This window comes from Paramormyrops kingsleyae, chromosome 16 (genome assembly GCF_048594095.1).
Source record: "Paramormyrops kingsleyae isolate MSU_618 chromosome 16, PKINGS_0.4, whole genome shotgun sequence".
NCBI classification, from domain to species: Eukaryota; Metazoa; Chordata; class Actinopteri; order Osteoglossiformes; family Mormyridae; genus Paramormyrops; species Paramormyrops kingsleyae.
The window spans coordinates 11827167-11853977 of record NC_132812.1 but is presented as its reverse complement, the minus strand read 5'-3'; the positions used below and the strand labels follow the sequence as shown (position 1 = coordinate 11853977).

The 26811-nt window shown below is 47.5% G+C and overlaps 1 long non-coding RNA gene across 2 annotated transcripts; it reads right to left on the bottom strand.

Moving 5' to 3' along the window:
- Positions 1 to 1296: 1296 nt before the first annotated feature.
- LOC140578784 (uncharacterized) lies at positions 1297 to 3024 on the bottom strand. Of its 2 annotated transcripts, none has more exons than XR_011983057.1 (3): positions 2286 to 2459; positions 1990 to 2118; positions 1297 to 1613 (listed from the first exon to the last, which is right to left on the bottom strand). It is a non-coding gene; the product is annotated as an uncharacterized lncRNA (long non-coding RNA). The 2 variants fall into 2 exon arrangements; XR_011983056.1 differs by lacking the exons at positions 1297 to 1613; positions 2286 to 2459 and adding exons at positions 2562 to 2733; positions 2941 to 3024 and having other exon boundaries at positions 1688 to 2118.
- Between the last annotated feature and the right edge of the window lie 23787 nt (positions 3025 to 26811).

The window sequence follows — 26811 nt, the reverse complement described above, 5'->3', positions numbered from 1 at the left end:
CATGAGAGCCGGGGGAACCATCGAGACCAGATGTCGGGGGTGGGAGTGGGGGGGGGGCTTGTTTTTCTAACAGGTGCAGATGAAGGTGCATGAAACTGGTCCATTAAACTTTTGTGGCTCCAAGATAAATTTCTCCGCTGTGCAGATCGGCGTGGGCGCGTGCATCGGAATTCAGGCAGCCCATGGCTCATGGCCGGTGACAAAGCATGATGGGGGGCTGGGGGGGGGCAGTACAGGTGACATCTGACATGCTGAATATCAAAATAATCCCTATGGTAACAAAATACTGAAAAAATACGCACATTTCTCAATGCTCACAGTTTCTAAAAATATACATAAACATGCAGTACAGTGTCTCTACATGTATGTATATGGGTATATATGTATGTATATAGGTACATATGTATGTACAGTATATGGGTATATATGTATGTATGTGCAGCATAGCAGAGTCTGCGGGGACCCACAGACAGTCCATAGAATCCCCACACAGAAGATAGAACATTCCGGAGGAAACTCATCCATATGGTTAAGAGACACATTTGACATTGACTCATGGCTGGACACAGTAATAATAATAACAATGCTCTCTTTATGCCTTGTTTGTTCTACCTTCACATGCTTTTCTTCATGATACTGTGCGATTCTTCATTTCCTAGGTTTGGAGGCTGAGAGTTTACTGGCATTGCACTTGAAAACCATGTCATTTATTTAATTAGCTGATGCTTTTATCCAAATTACATACATTTTTGAGAAAGCAGGGTCAGTCCTGGTGCAATTGGAGGTTAAGAACCTTGCTCAAAGGCCCAATTGGAAAAGCACTTCACTATCCTGGGGATTTGAACTGGCTACTTTCCCATCACAGGCACACGGTTCTAACGCACCGAGCCACTTACGTCCCCCTCGGCCTTTAATTAGGCCACTTTTGGAAACAGGACTGGCAGGTGTTTTGAGGCCTCGCTCCCCCCTACCCTACTTGGCTGCAGGTACGAGGGTATGTTCTGCACTTAGCCCCAAACTGCTTGAATAACCTAAGGGAGTGTGGTCTCATAACCTGCTGTCTGTCCCCGCCCCTCTCCTTCATGTCCCCGCCCCTCTCCTTCATGTCCCCACCCCTCTCCTTCATGTCCCCGCCCCTCTCCTTCATGTCCCGCCCCTCTCCTTCATGTCCCCGCCCCCTCTCCTTCATGTCCCCGCCCCTCTCGCTTCATGTCCCCGCCCCTCTCCTTCATGTCCCCGCCCCTCTCCTTCATGTCCCGCCCCTCTCCTTCATGTCCCTGCCCTCTCTCACTGACAGGAAGGTTATCTTAAATGAAAGCCTTTTAAGTTTAAGGATTGTGTGGAAAGGTCCAGACTGGTGGGATAGAGCCCCAGCCTGGAAGCACACTGGAAATTACACGGCATCTCCCCTAGCCATGACTGTGGTCCGCACCGATCACACGGGATACATGACCGCCATCGATCTTGAGCAGCTGCAGGGTGAGAATTATCCCGTCACCCCCCTCTCTGATCACTCCTTAAATGGAGCTTGTTTGATTGTACACCGGCCTGGGTTCAACACTACAGCGTCACGGTGCAGGATCAGAGCTCCCCACTCCCCCGTTTCCTGGAACCTGCCGGAACAATGACAGAAAAGCAATAACGACCTTTTTCCTTTTTTGTATTTTTAATGATAAAGGACCGGACACGTCTCGAGTCGGCCTCGATCGGGTTTCCGAGCTGGTCGAAAACGCCATTATTCCCCTAATTATATTCATAGAGGATACATCTTGAGTTACTTGGAAATTGATTCAATCAGCAGATCCGGTTACTGGCGATCACAATTAGCGGGGGTGGGGATGCTTTTGGGGGGCGGGAAGGGGGGCTGGCATGAACATCAGTACGACCTCCTTACGCAGACACTCTGGAATACCCAAAAAAGTGGCTAATGGCCCCTCCCACTATATTTTCTATGGGAGGGGGAGAAGGGGACAAAGCTGATGCCCCCACCTGCCCATTTGACCTTCTCCTCTCTGCTGGTCCCAGCTGGGTCTGCAAGGCTCCGCAGCACCTCTGTGGTCAAGCAAATTCTAAGACGTTCCTCAAAATGGCCGTCGACAGTCCGATAGCACCTGTGCCCTGGAAACAGGTGCAGCGGGAGAGTATGCATCATTTTCAAAAGCTTTTCTCCAGAAAAATAAATCAACTCAGTATAAAATCTTAGAAAACCTCCTAATCCTGAGCAATAGTGTTAGGTCCATATATGCAGCTGGTCACAATATTACTCCATCCAGTCCATGACTTACCTGATCATTTTAGACAGCTGTGCATTTTAATGAGGAGATTCTGCTTGCCCCTTTTTAGTCAAAGAGAGCAAAGGACTCCTGTCCTCTGTAACTGTCCCCCCAGTGCTCATTTAAAAGTCATATAACAAAAGGACAGCCACATAAAATCCTTCCATGGTATCTCTGTAGCGTCAGCGTGTGACCAAACGATCTTCAAAACAACCCTATTTTCCATATCCCTTAAATAAATTGGTGGGTGTGTGCATGTGTAGATTTTTCAAAAACTTTCCCTCTTACCGGGGGGGGGGAGCGCTGGTCTGAAGGCCGTGCCCCTTCCCGCATGAATATTCCGGAACATGTTCAGAGACGGCCTGCGTCTCTCGGCGATGGACGGGTCACGTCCTCATTTCTTTGGGCCAGCCAAACGCCACCCCAGAGACGAACGTAGCGTGATGTCGGAATGGAACGGCTAAAAATAGTGGAGGCGTTTTGAATCTGCACTTGATATCTTTAGTAAATAAATAGAACATTGCACTTTCGGGTCTCAGGAGCCCGTTAATACTTTTAGCCTAAGCAGCTTGCATTTATTTTTGTGCATTTATACATTCAGACGTGACCGGATTGGTTAGTTACTGTGGACCACATAGGGAGCCCAAACCTAGTCATGAAACTGTACCTTCTGGGGTAAAAGCCTCACATGCGGTCCGTCTTGATGTATAGGCAGGTAACCTTCCGTCTTCTATGACTCTATCACAGCTTGGAGTCTGGAGCATATTCCAGAAAACAGAGGTAATTAAAGAGGGCATCCTGCAGAGGGCGCCAGTCCGTGGCAGGGCACACAGCCAATCACAGGCTTTTGGGCTTTGTGACTGCGTGTGTGTGGAGTGTGACGGACAGGTGCCCCGTGCAGGGCGTCCTCTGTCTCTGCCCTTCGCTACCTGAGACAGGCAGCAGGCTTTGCTGCAACTCTGCACCTGATACACAGTTATGAAAGATCGATGGATGAATGTCTATTTAAAGAATGTACTTCTTTCGCCCTTTTACAATTATGTATGGAACGTTTTTTAGTGAATCCCATTGTTATGCGCATGGCGTGGAAGGTAAATGTCTTTATTTCTGACCTGAATCCCGGTACCTCATTTAAAAAATAAATTCCATGACTGCAGCTACTGCAGCTCACACCGCATTCATTTATATGCTCCACAATGTCTTGATAAACGAAGTGGATAATTTAAAAGGAAGCTTAATGTGGGTTATTAAGGACATGGAATGACTTGTTCTTATATTTCACGCCCAGTTGTCCCAAATTAAGCACCTTTGAGGTGAATATGTGTTTGTGTACAAGCAATATAAGCAGTAACACATATTTCTTAATTCACTCCGAATGTGGTAAGATCTCAAAATAACACCTCTTCAGTTCCCAAACTTCTCCTCAAGGGCGCCGCAGCCATTCCATGTATTCAGAATTTAAATGTCAAAATGAATCAGTTACACCTTTAAAGACAGATTGCAAATGGACCTTTTCGTGTCTTTGACAACATGCTGTTGACTGGCAGACGCATCTGTAATGTTTCACAGCCTGAGACCCTTTGTGCTCAGGAAATCCCTACAGCAGCTGGAAAGGCTGCATCTCTGAGGTTCTGTGATTGGCTGGGTTTGCCTTTATATATGTATGCAAGTGTGCGTGTAGAGCAGGGTTATTGAAATCATCATCAATCTGACCAATCAGAATCAGTAATTATTAAACTAACTACCTGGGAGAACTGAAAACAAGGCCTGGATTTGGAATCGAGGTCCAGATTTGAAGAACCCTGGTGTAGAGTGACGTCACCTTCGGGCCCTTAACCCCCAATTGCCCCAGGGACTGACTGACCCTGCCCTCTCAACCGTACAGTACATCACTTTGAATGAAAATACCAGAGGAATAAATAAATGTCAATGTGTGCATCTTCTTCCAGCTTGTCTGAGGAACTTACACACCAAACTGACCATTTCTGCCATGATACCCCGAACCTCTTTTTCTCTCTCCCACGGGTGCATTTATACAAACAGGAGGTGAGAGTTACATTTATATGCATTCTATTTAAAATTCTATGCATTGGAAATGATTTGTATACATTCAAAACTGCATATTTTTAAAACTATTAAAATGTTGAATGACTTCCATGTTAAGGTACAGTAACATAATCGCTTTGTAAAGGGCCATTTAAATTATTACCACTATAATATAATATAATATAATATAATATAATATAATATAATATAATATAATAGATAATAAAGATAAATAAATTTAGCATGTCTTCCATCCATCCATCCATCCATACATTTTCTGAAAACAGTTGTCCCATTCAGGGTCGCAGGGGGTCCGGAGATAAACATGGAGGCTAAGGGGGCAAGGTAGGGAACAGCTCAGGGAGGGGCGCCAACCCATCGCAGGGCACACTCACACACCATAGTACAATGTCAATATATAAGAAAAATATTAATAAAATAAATGAATGACAAGGACATTAAAATGTTACCAAAAAAAGGTAAAATGATATTAACGCATAAGGTAATAAAATCTGGAAATCATTAATGCCATATGGGGTATGAATATGCGGTGATCAAGAAAACAGTAAAAGTCTACAATAATTCTTCTCATTATACCAAACATACACGTAGATAAGCTCAGCGCTCGGAGGAAAGGTCTGCACACGAAGGTAGAGAATGACAACAGATCTGCAGCATTCACAGGAATCCTGGGGATTTTCCGTACTGCACTCTTGGCTCTGATGGCCAGTGGAAAGTGGATCGATCCCCCCCATGAAGTGTCAGAGCTCAGTCTGTCTATTTTTAAAAGCACTCGCGTTAGTTTTGTAATTAGCAACATTAGAGTCCTTGCTGATTCTCCCCATTATCCGAGGCCTGAGTTTATGTCTATGGCTTTGATGAAATGCACCATCTCGCGCCTTTGGAGGGCCTAGCCACAGTCCATCTGACCCGCCGGACTAAATGGACAAATTGCATTGGGTCTGCCATGGAGTCACATGACCGAGCTGGCTTGCCTTCTGGTGCTCCTGATGTGAGGGAGCGATTGGGGGTTAACGGCCTTGCTTAGGGGCTCAGTGGTGACATCATTCGGGTGACCTTTGGATTTGATCCAGCGACCTTCCGATCATCAGAACAGCAGCCTTGCCGGTTGAGTCGCACACTGTTCCCCAGCCGCCTACCAGAGGGCAGATGCCTGTTAACGTGGCAACACGCTCTCCTCTGTGGCACCGTGTGACCTGCAGTGTGTGTGGGGTAGGCCCAGTCTCTGCGGCGTTCTATTTCCAGCATGAGCAATCACCCACCGCAAGACACACTAGTGGTGTTCCTCACGAAATCCATTTGGAGGTCTCGCTCTAACAGGCCTCTCCAAACATAACAGTGATACCGTTCTCCAAACATCATGCCACCTTGGATGACAAGAGAGGGTCATTTGACCACGCTGTTGCATCGTTAAGGATAAAAGAGCTGGCCTTATCAGAGATGTCCTCTGGGGGATATAAATGAATTCCAGAGAGATCAAAGTTTCAAATTAGATTCCTGACATTGTGTACTTAAGAAGAAAACATCTATATATTCTGGGAAATGTTTCTTTTCTCATTTCTAAGTTGCCACATCATTTGTCGAGTCTCCATGGTACATTTAGTCCAAACTGTAAGTCTCCCACACCCCAAGCCCTTCAATGGACAAGGTCTGACAAACATCAAACCCCCCCCCCCCAGAAGTGGTATGTTAGTAGCTCTGACATGCGGGACAGTCAAGTTGAGACCTCTTTTGGAAAATTAAAGCAGAATCACTGCACATCATTTACACACATGCGGCCATTTTGCTATGTTTGTTTGATGAGAATGTTTGACTTTTGTTTAAGAAACACCTGCAAACATACAGTAAGACCCTTTATATATACAGTACACTGCGTTTGAGAAGTGGGGTGACTCTTGGCACCATACCAATCCTGTATGTGCAGTCGTGGCTATCGGGGGAGTGGTGACTCGCCCCTGACCAGGCGCTAATACCCCCCAGGCCCCGTTGATGTTAAGGACGTCTGTTCGCCCGCCTGTGTGGTCTATCACCTTGTCATGGGGACGACCGAGGAGTCCGATGCATTAGTCAATGCTGCATCTCAATGCATCAATCAGCTACATTTGGGGGTTTGGGGGGGGGGGAGCAGGTCCTGTCACATCAGGCAGAAGTGTGGCAGCCTTATCTGCTTGGGTCTTTCGGTCAGAGAGCCCCCCTCCCCAAAGGCAAGCTGAGGCGGCGGTTGTCATCTTTGACAGGCTATGGGGATGATTCACAGAAAATCCCGACCATGATCAAAATGCTGAAAGAGCTCTTTGCTGTCACTGTTTTTCTTACATGCTAACGCAGAAGCTACGGCTGGGATAGAGAAAAATCTCAAGCCTAGACCGACATCCAGAGAGCAGAGCACCGATATCAAGGACTTCATAACAATTAGGTTTTAATGCCGATTACAACGCATGCTTTTATGACAGTTACAGAACTGCACAGTATTGTTATTATGATAATCAGAAAAACAGCCGCCATAGCCCAGACGAATGACTGAGCTCAGACTTACGCACACGTGAGTTATATCTGAACTTTTCCCATGATCTCACTGATAAAGGATCTCAAAGCATAAAGGACCCAAAGCAAATGAAGGAGCAGGTGCAGCAGTGTTGTTAAGCTGAACTGCGAAATGCTGTCATCTCCACACAGCTTCCACCCCCCCTGCCCCCATCTGTGGCCCACAAATCTACAGGTGCAAAGACAAGGGACTTAAGTAATATAATATACATCCAATGGATGTTTGTAAGCCTGGGTTTCTTAACATTTGCTGAAGAATAGTCAGACTGACAACCCGTGTTATTCTAAGTGGTGATTAATGGTGGTCTTCCACGCAGAAGCCTCATGAAGTCCTAAATCAAAAGAAATGGGGATTAAGTGCACAGACTCCGTATTACCAAACAAATGGGAAGCCTTTATCCATGTCTTCCGGAGGATTTACCCACAATGCTTCTCTGAGTGCTGTTCTGTGTGGGAATGCTGCATCGTACAGCAAGGGGGTGGGGGGGTTTACACCCCGCTTTGGTCTGCCGTGGGGTGAAATGCCGGCTCAGTCAAAAATGAAAAAAACGATGACAGCAATATAGTAACAATTAGTGTGCAGAGGAAGGCATGCTTATGGCGGGAATCCGCTTATGGCGGGAATGGATTGTGACTAACCAGAGTTTTGCAATTTTAGACTGGGACTCAAATTGCTCCCATGTGTTTTGGTGGTTTTAATTCTGGTCTGGTGCCACTTGAAAGAGGTGTGTACAGTACGTAGACAATCACTGCATAAAAAGACAAAAATAAAAATCTGTTTGTCACAGTGATCTGCCCTCACTAGCAGATTGCTAACATGATGAGACCCAGAGCCTAAATTAAGATCATTTTGATCTAGAGCTGGGTATGACAGTGAGCACTGAATAAGATGCACTGGAGAATTAGCCAGTGCAGCCCAGACCCTTTGTATAATGATTATGTCCCGATTTCTCATAGAGGGAGAGAATGCAGTAATGCTAACCAGTTCCTGACAACCTTCTATGTACACAGATAGAGTGACTCTGAGGGTTAGGATGCTGTGGCCACATTCAGAAGGCTGCTGGCTTGAATCCCATGATCAGCAGCGTAATTTCAATGATTTCCACAAATCATTGGGCTCCAGAGTAAGACTCTCAATCTTTAATTGCTCTTATGACTGGCTCACCCTGCTTCCTGAACTGCATGTTGCTTTGGATAAAAGTTTCTGCTAAGAGAATAAAGATTGCCCACTGTGCTGGGGGGGCAGGTCGTGCTCTGGGAAGGAGGTGTAAATGCAGGAGTGGCAGTAATGCAGTCAGGGAGGGGGAGGAATACAGCAAGCTGCCCCCCCCCCCCAAAAAAAAAAGCTACACAGGGATGACTGGATCACAAGGGGGGGTGGGCTGGTATTATACACGCAGTACCAGAGTCCTGTGATTTCCTTATTCAGATGACAGGTGACCATGATAAGGACAGCTATGTCTGACAGAACTTTCTGGAACCAGCATCACAGCCACAAGCAGCAAAGCTTCTCGCTATTAACAAATGAAACCACCCGCCGGGTGGGGGGGGAAGCCCGTGTTGAGGAGAACGCCCCCTGATTAGGCAGCTTGACAGCGCCGGGGCAGCAATTTACTGCTCGCATGCTACTCACCAGCCAGGATAATGGTCCATTCGGGAATCGCCTCCGAGCCTGGAACGGGGACAGATGAATGAAGGAGCTCCCCCCCCAGCGCCCCGCTGCATAGCTCCGTGTGGTTTGGCGTTTATATTCCCAGCCAGGCCGTTATATTTAATAAATTAGTGTGCCAAGCGGAAAGTGGGCGATGCCCGCGGCGAGCTGCGTGGGCACCTCGCTGAGAGAGCCGCTGTAAATGTCACGGTTACGGCCGGGCCGGCACGCTTCCCGTCACGGCGTGGCAGAGCGGCGTGCCGAATCCAAAGGATTTATTCCCTATATGCCTCTGTTAATCGGTGGCGGCGGCACCCCTGGATAGGTGTGGAGGGAATGGAAGCGGCGCGGCCGTGAAGGGCGCTGAGGGACGCCCCGAGGCACTGCTTCCACTGCGCCTGCCCTCGGGGTCACAAGGGCCTTTAGATTTCAGCGCTCTCATTCCCGTCGAGGTTAAAAGGTATCGGACTCCTACCACCACTCAGGGAAATCAAGCTTTATTTGTCATTTACACACACACCATATTTGGACATATCCCATTTTTTTAAGACTTGCGCACATCGGCAGTTGAGAATGAAGCCTGGAGTCCGATTGCAGGGTCAGCCATTGATCGTTAGTCGAGGCATTAAGGGGCTGTTCTACCGAGTGCAGGATTTCAGCTGATAACCACCAATCACAGGCAAGGAGGCTTAAGCCATGGAGCCACACTCATGGAGGCCTCTCCCCACCCCTGATGGCAAAGGTCCCTAAGTTTTGTTAATTTGTTTATTTTAGTGTGAGACCCGTTACACAGCATCCATCCATCCATCCATCTCCTAACAGCTCAGGGTCAGAGGGCATCGCATCACATGCTTGCTCAAGTATATCAGTCTTAAGATGGGAAGCTTTTTGTCCTCAGACCTACAGAAAGTCATGCTGGCCCGGGGCTTTTCCCTAATTTTCTTTAATCCTCCATGTGGCTGAAGCCCAATGCATGGGTGATTGGTCGGGTTTGTCTCAAGGTGATACCCGTGATTGACGGTAAGTGCGCCCCCACACTTAAAGCTGTGATAATATTCCAGTTTACCTTTATCTCAAGGTTCATTCCCCCTTAACTCTGCATGCAGAATTGCAAACCCAGCCCCCCCCCCCTTTTAGGGCAGCATGTCCTCCTATTAAGCTCATCTGATTCGCTGGGGCTTTGGCTGCTCGAGGCTAATTTGAAGCTTTCAGGGGGCGCGACCCTCCACTTGAGCTTTCCGGCGGGGGGGGGGGGGGGCTGCATGGGGATGGGACACTTGTGGGTCGGACGCGCTAAGGAGGTTATGAAAAGCATCTATCCAAGACACTCAGTGCTGCGGTAGGACAGAGTTAGTAGGGTTTGGGGGGTTGTGGGCAAGGCTGACCAGAAGGAGGGGGGTTTACTGGTATAGAACACTGTGTCTGTTTCTCAACCCAGTTCACAGGGACCCCCAGACAGGCCACATTTTTGATCCCTCCCAGCTTCCAGCCAATCAAGAACAACAAGCCCCTGGTACAGGTGCGCTGGGAGCTGGGAGGGAGTGAAAACGTGGCCTGTCTGGGGGTCCCTGTGGACCGGATTCAGAAACACTGTGCCAAGGCAGTGCAGTGAGGAGGACATAGATCTGTGGTTCTAAGGCAACTAGAGCAGAACATTCTGACCCACATGCCGTCATGCCTTGAAATCGAAAAGATGCACCGGTACCGTGAGACGGCACCCTCGCTACGGGACCGTTAATTAATCGTCCATTAGGGGGCCATCCCGGGGAGCACTTCACTGCTGCGGCGAAACGTAATTAGTGCAGTCAGAGACTCCATCACGTCGCGGCGGCTGTGGAAATGGAATGCCAGTGATTGCGTACTTCCTCCTTTAATCTTAATTAAGAAAATTAATAGGCTCAACACGCAATTAAAGAGACACCAGATGTCGAAATAAATAAATAAGGAAATATGCATCGCTTAAGCAAGGGGCTGCCGTTTGTTTCTAGTACCCATATGCGCGTGTGCGGCTGCGTGTGCGGCTGCGTGTGCGGCTGCGTGTGCGGCTGCGTGTGCGGCTGCGTGTGCGGCTGCGTGTGCGGGCACAGTCTGTGTGTGGCCTGTAGTGATGGTGTGGGCCATTCGGGTCTCTGAAAATGCTGGGGAAACTGGACCTACGGTTAGGACAGCTAGGAGCACAGGAACCGAGATGGATTTGGATACATTTGTATGCCTCTTCCCCCCCCCCCACAAAAAAAAGTAAAAAACCCTATGTTATAAATTATTAAGTTGTGTCCCCCACAATATCAAACTCTTTCCTTCACATCTGGGGACAGCGAGTATGATCATGTGACGTGGGGTTAGGGTTGTGTGGGGCTCTATTAGGAGACCAGAGGGTGGGCTAGCAAAAGCAGAAGACAGGAAACAGCAGGTGGAAAGAAAAGAGGACTAACAGGAAGTGACACGTGTGGGAGTGGGGTGGAGCATGCTCAGTGAGGACAAGAGAAAATCAGAACTGAATCTCACATAATATCAGGGAATCTGAAGGAAGGTCAGGTCACCTGACTTAGCCCCATCCCGGGAGCCACACCCAGTCACATGACTGCACATACTTCCTCGGGCAGAGCGCAGAGCCCCACGATGCACATTGCTTTTCCCGTCCGCCTTTCTAATTATGTGGGTGAGATGCCGCCCATCCCCCCAGCGTGCGAACCAGCCTCCAGCGCCCTGATGCATCCTCCCCAGACCTGGATGCTTAACTGCTCTGCACAGCCGTGTCATAATCGAGGGCGGCGTGATTTATGGTGCCGGGTAAGGGGGGCGGCCCCCAGGGCCCGCGAGGCATGTCCTGCTGCCACAGCTGACGCACACGCAGCCTTCGGAGGCCGCCGTGTCGTACACAAAGCCAGGAAAGTGGAGCGCTGGCCTCAGCACACCTTGGTGGCAAAGCCAGCTTCCTGCCGGATAAAGACGCGGGTGTTGCGGTCGCCGAGCGGACCGAGATGAATGGCAAGGACACTCAGAGGCCTGTTTAGTGGCTGCACCTGCTCTTCTGAGTGGCCGTTCGCATCTCTGCAACCGAACACAGTGCAAGGACGGAGTCAAGAGGGTCGCTCACCGTTAGGCGGAGTGTCAGCGTGCCTGAGATGCGGGACCTAAAAGCTTTTTAACGCTGGCCGATTGTTTGCTGCCAGACGCGGCAGTTTGAGCATCTCAGAAACAGCCGCCGTCCGGGGAATTTTCACACATCAGCCACGTCTTCAGTTTACGGAGGATGGTGCGATAAACAAAAAGGCACGGAGTCAGCGGCAGTCTTGTGGATGAAAACACCTTGTTAATGAGAGAGGGTGGAGGAGAACGGCCAGGCTCCTTAAAGCTAAGAGGAAGGTCACGAGTGTAAAAATAGCAGCTCAGTACAGCAGTAGTGCGCAGGAAGGCTTCTCTGAATGCACAACTCATCTACTCTTGTAGCTGTTCTGGGTTCAGAATGGGGTCTTACTTGGTACTGCATGGGGGTACATAATAAAGTGTATATAATATAATATTGGTGTAACGGTTCAGAAACAGAGACCGAAACCATGTTAAAAATATTCATTTTCCCAACTGATTGCCACTACCACAGGTGCAGCCTGTTGAGCTCTCATTACATTACTAATGTTACAAAAGTCATTTTTCATTTCGCACTTAACATTATAACACATGTAAATCACAAAATTATTATTCTATTTAAAGTTACGGTAAGCTGTATATTTCGTAAGTAATACACAATGCACATGTTTTATTGTTTTCCAACTGTGCGTGTCACGTGACTATTTTGGTCCAATCATGATCGAGTGATCACACCAGTGGTAAAAGCTAGGCTAGTTTCACGAGCTCAAGATGGATAATAACTGAGATTGCAGAGCGCCCGGGCACATTCAAGTCAGTGCCGTGGGAACATTTTGGTTATGCAGTTATTTTTGCTTACAAGTTAATCTAACATGTTTTTTTAGAGTTCTTCTCTTTAGTATTACAAATTGTTGGTGACTAATAGAATAGAATTTCCCCCCCCTGTTTTGTTCCTTATTAAATCCCACCCCCCAGCAAAAGAAAACATAAAAAAGAGGTATGAATTGAACCATGGCTCAAAAATTGAGGTCTGAAATGCGGATTTTGAGAATCACGACTCCTCTTGTATATACACTGAGTGTCAGGGGCGTAGCTGGAAATTCTGGGCCCCCTGATGAAATGTCAACTTGGGCCTCTACGCTTGCTCTGTCTCTTTCAAATATGGGTAGATTTCTGGGGGGGGGGGGGGGCGTTTGTAGATTTTGTAGAGGAGGGTATCCATGCCCCTCGAACACTCCTGCTGAATGTATTTGTTGATGTAAAACAGAAGATATATTTAAAACATATAGAAAGCATCCAAATACACAAATATAACAAATTAATATTTAAGGATTGACCATGTTCATATGCAGCAGGGGCTTAAATCACTCATTGTGTCTCATAAATGTGTAGCGATGATTCTCACCGTCCTTTCCTGCAAAGACTGGAAGGCGAAACTGGCCCAGATCTCAGCAACGCGAAATATGTTCCAGTTGTAACGGGTCCTCTCTCTTGGGGTGGAGTAGAAAGACAACAACAGCAGGCACGACACCACACTGCCCCCTGCGGGAAGTCGGCCGCCATCCCAAGTGCTACTTGCAGCGGCAACAAGTGGGGCGTTTCACTGGAGCCCTGGGGAACCTGCGCTGCGCTGCCACACAGAGGCCGCCACCGTAATTACCGCGATTAGCAATGTTGGCTAACGGCGCCTTCTCGCCGCTTGAGATGGGCGCCTGCGATTAACGGTGTTGTTAGCCGGAGGGCGTAATTTAGCCGGAAGCTGCTGATTCAGAATCGGATTGCGGGTGAGTTAGAGCATGAAGATGAAGACGACTGGGCGGGGGCTTGGCTGTGAATTTAGAGAGAGAGAAGAGACGGCATTACCTTCAGCCCATTAACTGCAGCTGTGATACGGATCTCAGCCCTAAACTTACGCCTGTTTAACCTAGATAAGAGAAACGATGTCTTTATTTAACAACCCAAAACATTGCGTCAAAACAGGGATGCAAAGTAGCCTCATTTAGGTGACCAAACCTAAACTGTACTGTCATATCCACATATGTAGAGAAAACATTATCTATGGCTGTAACATGTATAAAAAATAATTCTGCAAGCTCATTAAATACTTCTGGAGCTGATTTGGCAACGACACACCAAGACAAGAAACAAACACAGGAAAATACATTGTGATTAAACAAAACAAATTAGTAGAGGGATGATGTCCATGTACTGAGAAACATAAAGAATGGATGTTAATTGTGGGTAATTATAAATGCTAATTATGAATTTGTAGATACTGGGATCTTTATGATGAAAAGCCACTAACAGCTGAAACGGGATAAATTTAGCATGGGCCCTATAATTGGTCATCCCAGATGGATATTTTTGCCCACAGCCATGCTGTTCTATGTCGTTTGATGGAAAAACATGTATTTAAACCACCGATAGGAATGACGACAGGATAGGCTACCACTCTCTGCACCGGTCCAGGAATCACAGCCCACAACCACATCTATAATCTACGAGCCTGCTAAAGCTGGACTGTACCGCTCTTCCCCCCAGATTTAGGGACAGCGTCGAGCCGCCTTCGAGTAACGCAACCAGCCTGGGGCCGCTAACTCTATTAGCTCCTGGCGGAAGAAGCCGCCAGAGTCTCGGCCTGGCTGGAGCTCATAAAAGGCAGCAAAGCACGCCCCAGGGTGCCATGCCGGGCTAAGTGGCCACCCCACTCTGAATTTATTCGCTTCTGGCTGCATGTGAGCTTCCTCTAGCCGTGGGCATCCGTCACGTTTCTCTACAGCGTATGCTGGTGCCAGACTGGACACATCGTAAAGTCCACTTAGCAGATCCCTGAGTAGAGGTAGTGCCAGGGGCATGGGAACTGCAGGGGGGGGGGGGGGGGGGGTTAGTGAGGATGTGCACTACAGTACCTCCCAATATTTTAATTTGTTTTAAGTTCACTCCTCCCCCACTAAAAAAAATTGACCTTTATATTTAAATTATTACATTGAGCCCCCCAATATGAAACTCTTTCCTATGGCCTTGGGTAGCACCCTCCGTATCCCCTGCATTCTGGACAACGAACCATTTCCCCCCCCCTCAGCTAGGAGGGAAGTGGTCCGAGGACACGAGGCTGCATTTCCGGAATGAAACGCTCCTCCTCTCAGAGCCCCCGAGGATGGACAGCGGAGCGAGCAGGACCGGGCGCCCTCGCCGCTCCAGGCTGACGTAATTAGAGATCCTGACAGGCGAGATTATATCCGAGCTGCATGGTTTAACAGGGACTCGGGGATTCAGCTCTTCCCAAAGGCCACAGCTTGGGGAGGGGGGGGGGGTTACTTCATTATTAAGTGAAAGGAGAAATCAAAGCTGACAGCGAACGGGAAGAAGCGGGTCATGAGATCGCTAACGACAACACGGCCCTCGGTGTGATTTATACAAATGGAAATACCCCAGAGTTTAACCGAAATGGCCGTTTAAAATATGGCGAGGAATTCCATCCAGGAATACTACTGGTGTTTCATGGTCATGATTACGGCTTGCAAATTATCAGTACTTGGGACAAGCGATGAGGGATTACACTGGGATTTCTCTGCTACCTCAGGATCCAGGCATGGTGAACAACAACAAATCTCCGTAACATAACAAAGCCCGGGGAAAACATTACACTAACCTTTTTTATAATAACTGTACAATGCCCATTTATTGCCCTGTGTTTATCCATCCATCCATCCATCCATCTTCAAATTGCTTCTCCTGGTCAGGGGCCTGGAGCCCCTCCCAGGCAGCGTGGGGCAAAAGGTTTAGGGTTAATCCGGGACAGGATTCCTACACTTTATTTCTATGTTAGCTATTAATTTACATTTCATTATTTTAAATCCCTGGCTGACGCTGCATTTATTCGCATAAAAGGCTATAGCTGGCCAGAACCAGAAAGAAACTGGCCGATGCCTTGTGGTCGAGTCGACGTCGTCTCTTTGCTCCCCGCTGCAGCTTGTGGCTGTGAGCTTCTTGCTGGTTTTATGTCACTGTTGGGTCCTTCAGAAAAAGGTCCTGAACCCGAACTGCTCCCGGAATGCTGGCTGCACTTTGACCCCAAAACTTGCTCCCACCTGTATGTACATGTGCATTTGTGGGTGTCACAGAAAGAGAGATGGGACACATGAAAACTCCCCACAGGAAATAATAGGGCATGGTTATTCTATTATATAAATATTTTAATCCGGTACTCTAAGCCAGAATGATTATTTTCCCCATATTTTCTTTAAAATACACAGAGCCTGCAGGCAGCTACACAAACAGCATTCATTTTGCAGTTAATGTAAGAGAATAAATGCAGCCCAAGCATATTAAACCTGGGATGGCAGTACAGTGTTGGGGGTTCGGGGCATGTTATCCATGGCCTGGCTTTCAGGCGGAGGTGCTGGCCAGGAAGGATGGAGCAAGGTTCTAGGCTGAGGCCGGGCGGAGCGGCAGGCGGATGGATGACAACGGGTCGGATGGTCCGTTCTTCGCAGATGAGTCCTCATCATTATCGCCGGAAACCTTACTGCTGACAGGGTGTGGGAGGGGTTAGGGTGGTGTTGATGGGGAGATCTGGGAGGGGTAGATGTGACAGATCATCCCAAAGCAGTCTCTATTCCGGGGGGGGGGGGATGTTGGGTGTCATCTAGTCAGAAATAGCAGTGTGGTGGAGATGTGTGTGAGAGGACCTGTGACTCAGAGGGGGGAGATGAGGAAGAGCTGACTGCCACTGGCAACATGATGCTAGCAGGAAGCCCTCCGAGCTAATGGGGCCTAAAGACTGGGAGTATGCAGCAAAGCGTAAGGCGGATCTGAAATGAGTCGACTGTGAAGGACAGGCAGCGGGCTCTCCTAAAGCTAAGCGATCCAGAATTTCCCGGTGCAGTGCCGTAAACATCACACTGCAGCCATAAGAGGAACCAGTGTGTTAAATGTTGATTGTCAAGCTAGAACCTGTGGAAGCCAGATCCTGCATTATTTCAGCAAAGGGGTGTCATTACGTCCATATTTGGGGGGCTTTAGTCCCCTAAAATGTTTTTAGGCCCCCAAATAAAAGTGCATTTATTGGCTTAAATCATAAATAGTTTGCCATCACCTCCCTCCAGTAAAGACTTGCCCCCCTTATCCATTCATCTCTAACTCTGCCCCTGGTTAAGCATCAGGTTTTTACATACTTTTTACACTGGTTTCCGATGGAAAACCATCAATGGTATCTCCTGTACCTTCATTCAAAACAGAGAGTCTGCGTGCATTAAACTTTTTTGGAGCACCACAGCAAAGCCCAAACCTTGAGGGGTGTAGGCGTGAGCCCCTGGCCATCCCATATTAAGCCAGCACTAGACACGCCCCGGGGCTGCCAAGCAGCAGCGACAGCCTCGGATGTCAACATGCCGTGCAGGTGTGACTGCGAGATCCCTCCTCGCTGCCTCCTTTTAATTGCTCCCGGAATAGAACGGCCGCTTTCGCTCAGGTTTGGCAGAAGCGGGTCCGTCTGTCAGACTCCGCGTGGCGTGTTTATCCTCCCTGAGCCGTAAACACCGATAGATGCCTCGTCTCCGGGAGCCCACGGCAGAGGCAAGGACGTGGGGGCCCGGGGGGGCTCCTCATTACCCATGCAGAGTGTGCGCGTCGTCTGGTGCCGTGCTACCAGGAAGACACTACAGGACTTTTCCTTCCAGAACGTTCCAGATGAGAAGCAGCTCCTACCGTAGCGCACTCTTCCTGAATGCTGCGTTCTCACACCTCTGTCGAACTAAATGCACATTTGTATGTATATATTGGTCATCTATTCATATATACACTTTTCCTAATTGCACTATTGTACTCATGATTGCTCTACTGGAACACATGCTTTTCTCATACTACATACTGAATACAGAGTAATATGTATATTTATACTAAATATGCTGCCATATACTATAAGCACAATCACTTCCATCTACTTCTATGTGTTTTATATACTTACATTTATTAATTTAACTTACTGTAGTTTATCTTTTTTCCCTTAATATTCACGTCTACCTCATGGCATCGGTGGGTTACACACACTGATATTCATTGCATCTTTTTACAATTTCAGTAAAGGCATTCTATTCTATTCCATTCTATTCTATTAGTGCCTGAAAATGGCTTCTGAAATAAAAGGGCATTCCCCCCTCGCTCTCCCTCCTCCTTCTCTTGGACGACTCCCCAGCCCCTTTAGATGTCCCTCCAACCCAACAGCCACCTCCGGTTTCTCAGTACCTGACACACATGATAACTCAGTGTGACGCCCGGCGATCAGGAAGAAGGCAGACCCCAATATGCGGGAACACACTGGTTTATTTGGAGACTTGAGTACAGACAAATCCAGGGGGGCAGTGCAGACGGGTGGTCGGGTCACTGGCAGTGGTCGGGTTCCGGGAATGTCAGTCCTACACAAACGGACGAGACGAGTAGACGAGAAGGAAGGAAGGACCAGGATCAGCCGGGCAGGGGAGCAGGACGGAGCGGGTTGGCAGGCAGGACGAACCGGGCAAACGGGAGACACAAATAATGCTTAGTAATGCTCATTAGATAATAGCAACAATACTTCGCAAAGACCGGCAGCTTCCGCCGGTCTTAAGTAGCGGAGCGATCAGCTGTGGATCGCCTCCCGGTGCTCGGCCCCGCCCACTCAGTCACCTCACCTCCACACAAAATCATTTAACGCCCAGTCAGGCTCGTTGTCACAGCAATCGACCAGAGAGAAGAGACCACTGGAGCGATGGCTGGGATATGTAACATTCAACTCTGGGAGGACATCATCATTTTCGATTTGACGCCTGAGACAAAACAGGACGGAAGAACGATCATACAACAGGACAAACGGAGCATGACTCCTTAAGCTGTGAGAGCACGTCTCAGTAAAAATGGAAAGAATCCGGTGGCAGCAAGCGTCTTTAATCTTTAATATGCGCCACATTTTATTAGCCTTCAGAAGCGATAGAATTACAGGACAGCCAACGGCACAGGTAACGGTAAATGCTCAGTATTCATCGTGTCCCTTCAGGCATTAGGCTGTCAGCGTTGTGGGGCACGGTGTCCTTGGCCATCTCCTGGATGAAGACATCCAGGGGTGCTGGGGGAATGCACTGCCATGTTAAATATGCCCCCACTGGAACAGGGCGCCATGTAGCTGAGGCAGTGTCTCCCTACCTGCTCCCTGGGGACCCACAGACAGGGAAAGAGCAAAAATGTGGACCGTGTGGGGGTCCCCAAGGACCGAGTTGGGAAACGCTGAGCTAAGGGCTTTCTGGAGGGATCTCTGACACACGGTTGGTGTTCACCATGGAATGGGGGAATGTGGCATCAAAATTCTACTTCCCACTTGACGTCCTCCATCAGTGCCTGTGATCCCCATGTTCCGGGAACTGCATGAGGTGCACAGTTGTCACAAGTCTGTTCTTTGGAGGTAGTACTACTCTCTACCATCTCCCCAGCCTCTGAGCACGCTCAGTGCTTTCCAGTGCCCAGATACAGGCTGGTGTTTAGGGCCAGGGGGTGGACAGTGGGACCTATGAATCTTTGAGTTTATTTCAGCTATAGGAGCCCAGTTAAACCGGTCTGGCTCATCCATGTGAGGGACCACTGGCAAAGCGACGAATTGGAACTTCATTTCCCTGCGGAATCAGCTCCCGCCCCCCTGAGTGTGATTCCCTCGCTTTGCGGGATTGGAGGCCTGGAGCGGGGAAATTGCGATTCGCCCGAGGGTAATTGGGACAAGCGAGGCGGCGTCATAAGGGTGCGCCGATTTGCACGCCTCAGCCAGCACCGTAGGACTGTGCTCGCTGCAGACAGCAGGGTGTGGCAGAAGAGAATCTTGGGACGTGCCTAGACACAACTGTCCCCCCTCCCCCCCGATTCGGGGGATACAACATGCACAGTATTTAAAGCACGGTATAGCACGCTTTCTGCACTTCTTGACTCCATCTGTTGGAAATGCCTTCTGTAATCAGACAGCATGACAATTGGCTAATTTAACACATAATTAGTTATGATTCTCATACAGGACTGCTCGCATTCCTCCATGCTCACAGGGGATCAGGTCAGTGCCCCCTCCCCGCGCACGTAATGAGCACGAGATCCGTGATCGGAATGATGGAGAAAAGCTTAAAGCATGCTGAGTCTATCCATCGATCTGTTTGATGCTCAGGTTTCAACAGGAGAACTTAAGCCATCTGTATCTTTCTTGCTGCCATAACAACAAAATACATAAATGAATAAACAAATGAATCCCTACTCAGATTCTTATCCTCATGGATTTTCCGTGGCCTGAGGGGTATGAGCTGGGGTCAAAGGTTAAATGGTGGTGAGCCAATGAATGGACCCCAAGTCATTTCAATGAGCACAACAGCTGTGATGGGGCCTGGCTTTTGGACTCAATCTTGTGCTCGATAATGGATCGATGGGCCCGTAGCTTTGTCCAGCAACCCCTTCTAGCTTCTGCGAGCGATGCATCCTTCCAGGTTTCTTTTCAACAAGGCAGAGGATTGAATCAGACAGAAAGTGAACTGGCTGCACGTGCTTCCAAAACAGATAAAAATGACAAAAATGTGCCATTGCAGCCCCAGATGATGAGAATGGGACCCAAGAATTCAAGTCTCTGATGGATGGAAGCGGTTTAAACCCTCCTTTATCACCAATAAATGCCTTCTGCCAAGCAGACTCCGTTCATCATCCCCCCCACTAACATGGTAACTTCGATGTTGAAGGGGGTCAAGGTTTGGGAATGACATGCTTGGGAAAATCCTACAAGCCCAAAACCGGGAAGTGAAGCAGGCATGGAAATAATACGGACGTCATTTGATGTCACCATGATGACCAGGCAGCTAGGGGTGCATGCAGAGAGGAGGAGGTCACATGACAGGAAGCTTCACCGTCATGGGCAGGAAGAAAGACTGGGAATCATTGTTGGGTTGCTGTTTCAAGGAAGGGATGAGGGTAACAGTGCCGGAGCTCGGCGAACTGGGGAGGCACCTGCAGCCATCCATGGAGATCTGCAGCTAAACAATGTCCTGACAGATACAAGCGAACCCTTTTCTCGCCCATTATGGAAGCGGTGACCATCAGCTATGATTAGCATTCCTTCCAAGCCGAGCCAATCCCCGTCCAGCAGTGAATCCATTTCCAGTGGAAACTTCAGCGTGGGGGAATTTCAGACTTCATTACACCAAATGCTCCTCATGAGCACTGGGCTGACTAATAACAGCAGCTATTGGAAAGCTGCCTGCAAGAGTTTTTTCCTCCGAAACAGAAACCAAAACAGAGGCATGTAAAACAAAGGCTGTTTTTTCTCTCTCATGCCTCTGTTACTATGATTCTTTTTTAGTTCATTTGAGAAATGTTTTCAGAGGAATTTAAGCATAATTTAAAGGCATGGCAAAATATGAAGGAGATACGGCTTAGAATCAATATTCTGTTCATTGAAACGCAGCCTCTGACTTTATTATCCATTTTATTTGGATCTGACCAAACTGAGCATAAGGTGTTGAGTCACTGTCTGTAAAAGGTGCAGAAGTGCTTGAGCAGTCCTGGGGACAGATACTGCAGGTGGGAGGAGAAGCGTGCTCTACTGTCACCGGGCTCTCCAGAAAACGAGGTGGTTTACACCTACTCAAACCGTGCGGATCTGGCCGAGATGCACACCCTCTAATCTCCCCCGTCTCTGACATGGAATTCGACAGTCTAGAGATGTTCCTCAAAAAAAACCCCACTGCCACCACAGCTTTCTCTGTATGCAATATACTCCTTAACCGAAAAATCTGCAGATGAATCACTCTGCTTTCATTGGGTCTGCATACGTGCCACCATAAAATACAGTTGATGTGGTCTTTGTGGATTGCTTGGCCTACCCTATAAAATCTACTGTCAGAAGTCTGGTGCATCTCATATTTTAAACCTGGAAAAAAATGCCATTATTGTGTACAAATAACACAGCTTCAGTACATCTGGTTGTAAAAATGCCTGTTTAATCAAATATGCCCCAGTAGTTCCAGCAGCACTAAGATGAAGATATGTGAGTTACCAGTCTATAAATATAAATAGTCTATAAATAGTGGGAGAAAAACAAGTGAAGTACTGAAGAAAATATTACATTAATTAGACTCTCAGCTTAATGCGTAGGCCATGCTGAGCAGAGCCTGCTGCCTTAGGGGGCCTGAATGGTCCTCTCAATGCCCTTCAGCGGACACCCCAGTTCTGAGTTAGTGATAGGTGCGAGTGCCCTCTGATGTGCCTGTCCAGAATGTGTGTTCCGGTTCCAGGTTTCATTATGGATTCCTGGTACCATTCCCCCTGATGCTGTCCTAAGTTTGTGACGGATCGGCCTCCTGTTCAGGGAGCCCTTGTGCCTTAGGAAATCTGAGATGAATGCAGAATCATACCAACCGCAACCAAATAACTGACAAGTGAAATGGCTGGATGCATGAACGTCTATAGAGAAAGGGGGAAGGGGAACAGAAAATGCTATTTCATTCATTTTCTTTCCCACATTTTTAATTGCAAATTCAGCAAGACATCACACATTCATCCATCCAGATTAGGGTCATGGGTGGGTGGGTGGGGGGGGGGGTCCGGAGGCTATGGGCACAAGGCAGGGAACAACCCAGGATGGGACACCCTCACACACACTGTTCACTCACACACGCCCACCTACTGGCAACGCCAATTAGCCTCGGCATCTATTAGGAGTCTGGGGAAGAAACCCCTCGACATCACCACACCACCACCCCCATCTTGCACATTGTATATTCAATTTTATTGTTTGAAACAACCTGAGCTGAGAAATTAACTTTAACAGCTTTTCTGTGTTTCCATGTGAAACAACAAGAACAGACAATAATTGCACTTTTAAAAACTGTGGGCACCTTTCTCGCTTTGGCAGGTTATTAATAACAGCCGTTCGTGTTCATGGTTAGGGATGTGGGACGAGCAGCACCCACGTAAACCAAGAGCTTCAGCATTACCCACACTGGATAGTACCATGCCGAATGTTGTCATGACAACCACCATCCAAACAAATCCTCAGAAAAGGGGGGGGGGGATATATCTCTAATATCATGCTGAAGAACTGTGCCAGGAAGGAGCCTGTCCCTTCACAGAACAGGCCCTGTAAGAGGCAGATCTCTCTCTCAGCAGCTTCATCTTAATCATCTGTCTCTGCCTCCACCGAAGGATTCCTGTGACCGGTGCATCCATAAATGTCATTACACTGAACAGTCAGCTTGGTTATTGAGTTTATCATCGTAACAGACATGTCTTCATAAGCGCGTAATCCGATGAAGTGATGCTGTTTATCGTCTTCGTCCAGCAGCAGGAAGCCGCAAGAATTTTGCCTCTTTGAAGAGAGCAGTGCTGTGTTTCATGATCGGTTCAGGAGAGGCCGCGATTGGTCAGATTCAGGGGCCTCCAGGAGGCCGATTGCTCCATAGAAAGTACCAGAACAGGATGGACTTTCTAAACCGAGGACCTGCAGAGAATCATAAGGAAAAAACACGCTGAATGGAACGTTTCAGCAAACACAGTTGGGTAATTCAGGTCCAGCGAGTAAAAGTCTAGACCAACATTTTGTTTCAACCAACTAGTTGAGCCTAAAGAGTCACAGTCACAGAGTACTCAACTGGTTGGTTGAAACAAAATCCCGGTCTGGACTTTTGCTCTTCGGACCAGAATTACCCAACTGTCAGCAAAGCATGTAAATATTTATTGCAGCATGTAACGAACACTCTTAACACCCAAAACACGAATCCAGCTCAGGGAAAACAGAGTGGGAAGTGATGACCTGCCTCCATGACAGGCTAAATGTGTTTTCTAACCCCCTGCAGAGAGATAGAGGAGAATGAAATCCAAAATACAGCAGATGACAGATCATGACTATACACAAGACGAAGTGCAGTCAGAAGACCATCTTGGTATATATTTAAAACCACAGAGGCACCAACAGACCAGCACAAAACCACAACGTGATATTTTTCTTTTGCCATGACTCTTCAAACTGAGGTACAAAACACAAGGCCTAAGAGGCAGTTCAAGATGTAGACAGCAAATAAGCTTTTTTACCTGGTTAGTGTCAGAATGATCTTTGGCGTGCTTATATTAAAATGCTGTTTCCCAGACAGGGACATTATTCCATCTCACAGCACACACACACACACACACAGAAACACAAACAGAAACACACACATAGAAACACACACAGTAACTGCTGGAGGAGACCAAGGCGGAACATGCAAACTGTACACAAAGAACACAGGTACCAGTCAAATCCCCACCCTGTAGGTGTAACACCCATTTAGCAAATATTCAGCATAAAATTGAATTCAATAACATGTCAACACTTCATTGAATTTAACTGTTGAGAGACTCACAATCAGTCCCTGGCATAATTCACACTCTGGCAAGTCTGATCCACTGGACCTGGCCTATATCATTCAGGCAATTTGTTACATCTGTCACAATTTGTTAGAAAGGTGTCTGATATTGTTTTATAGCTGACTTGTGTAATTTCTATGTTTTTATCTATTTTTGTTTTCATGTCACTGGGCTGCAGTTCAGTTCTTCACAGGAGTCCTTGGATTGATTTGAATTCATTTATGGTCTGTGAATACTGCACTTTGGAGTCCATGGTTTTTTTTACATAATTTAAAGCCAAGCAAGCTTCCATAACTTGTCTGAATCGTTAAAATTTAAAATGTGCCATATAAACTGAAAAAATAACTTTCGCACAGTATGCAGAAAAAAGAACCTTCGCACAATACACAGTATATTTACTGAATCTGGCACTTCCACAAAATTTCCCCTAGTTTAAGTAGTTTGTGTTATTAGTTAAATGTCAAAAAAAAAGAAAAAATAACTTACGGTTTCTTCATCACTTCTTATTCCTGTGAAAAGGGAGGATCCCTGTGCAATAAACTGGCAGTTGACGTTGTGAGGACACCAGCTCACATTGCAAGTTCACAGATGAGCGTGTGAAATTCAGTAGATGTGGGTCTCTTTTAAGAAGCCCATTTAGGACACCATGGGCTTGGAAATAATCTAGAGCTCAGATTCTGAATTTTGAAACCTCAAACCAGCTCGGCTCGGCAGCTGACAGGCATGGACGCAGTGCTTTTTACAGCACTGCAGTATAAAAAACTAAATGAAAATATCACTGCATAAATACCTGAGGCTAACTGCTGAGGACACCCATCCATCTTCCTGTCACATATTCTGGTCAAGGTCATAAAGGGGGGGGGGGGGGGGAGGTGGAGCCTATCCCAGAGCATAACACTGGAGAACACCCTGGCCAGGATGGCAGTCCATATTACTGAGGTTATAATAATATATTTTAATGTCCTAGGGATGACATCCTGAATGGGAATACAGCAGTCAGGGTGAGCGGTGCGGTTTCACCAGAGCCCGCAGGCCTCTCACCAGGGCCGTACCAGATCGATAGCTTCCCCGCCATCTGCCGTCTCGCTCCCGATCCCCACGGCTCAGGTCAAGGTTACTACAGCCCCACATGCTGAGTGCCGGATTCTCCCACAAACCATCTCAATTCATCACAAAATAGAATGGCATAATCTGACCTGAGGTGTGATTTGCCTTATTTATGGAGGTTTCGGTATTTCACTGCTTCGAGTTTGGCGGTAAATCAGAGGAGGCTATGCTCTCTTGGTGCAGTTGGAGGGGATGATGTTTATAATTCAGCCCATGACTTTCTCTACATGTTGTCGTGCTTAAAAATGAATAGCATGATGCGTGGTGAACAGGCCTGGGGAGCAGGCAAAGCTGTGTACAAGAATTATGAACACAAGTTACAGAGCACAGGTTCGAGAAGACTGCAAACGCCAGGCCGAGGGGTTATTGGAACTGGAGCACGATAACGGGAAATCAATATTAAAAATGAAAAATGTATGGCCATAAACTCACAGTATTCTGCACATAAGATAAGATAAGATGAGATGAGATAAGATGAGATAAGATGAGATAAAGCTAAGATAAGACGAGATAAGATTAACTTTGAAATTCATGTGCACATGAAGTGCAAACAAAAAAAATGTAGTGTTAAACAAGACACATAGTACAAACAAGTAAAGACAGGGCAAACAAATTTTAAAAACATACACTGTACACAAACAGAAAATCCTGAAAGGAATATTACAAATTATATATATAAATATAAATAAATTATGTGACATGAGGTTGAATCCACACAAACCTGATGTGCTGGTTCATGTATGTCGGCATGTTTCAATAAAGCGAACGGGAGCTCCTCACGGAGGCGGCCTGCGTGCATCATCTCGCTCTGCAACTTAGCTCCTCATTGACGAGGAGCCCCTGGAGATCGACGTTCGTCATCGGCCTATGGTACCCAGTCACTCGGCCTCGTCGCTCATCTGTGACCTTCATATGATACCGTCATGCGGAGCTGTGGGTCAGCACACAGCACTGAGCCCATCTGTTTGGGGAAGCAGACGCTTAGCAAGGAATGGGGTTAGAGTTTGAAACGGTCAATCCAATAACACTGACAGAATAAAGGGTTTAAAGTGACTGGCATTAAAAGGATAGGTGCATATTCGACTATTTCAACTGCTGTTCTTCAGACCTCTTAGTGCATTATGGGAGGGGTGTGACTCTGACTGGAAGGTTGCCGGACCAAATGCCATGATCAGCAGTGTGATTACACTTTTAGGCCTTGGGTGAAGCCCTTAACGAACATCGTTCCTGGAACTGAGTGACCCAACTTAGGTCAAGTGTGAGTTAGGACTCCGTGATCAGGAGGTCACGGTTCAAATCCCAGGGTCAGAAGAGTGATTTCACCACTGAGCTTTTCAGTGAGGCCCTTAGCCTCCAATTTCCCCAGGCAATGGCTGGCCCTGCTCTCTCACTTGTATATTCCTTTGGATGAAAATGCCTGTTAAATGACTAAATGCATTAATCTGATGTCCGAATTAGACAGTCAGTTGATTTTTTGCAATAGAAAACGCATTCCCCAGCCTGCCTATAGTGTCGCCCCTTCCCTTTATAAGGCAGATGAATATCCCTCCCAACACCACAGCCACTCTCCGGAACGCAGCCCCACTGTTTGTTCCCTGCCAGTCACCGGTGACTCTTTATCAGCCTCCTCTAAGCAAACAACAAATCTGTTGTCCCGTCGTTACAGCGGGACACAGGGAGATAGGCATC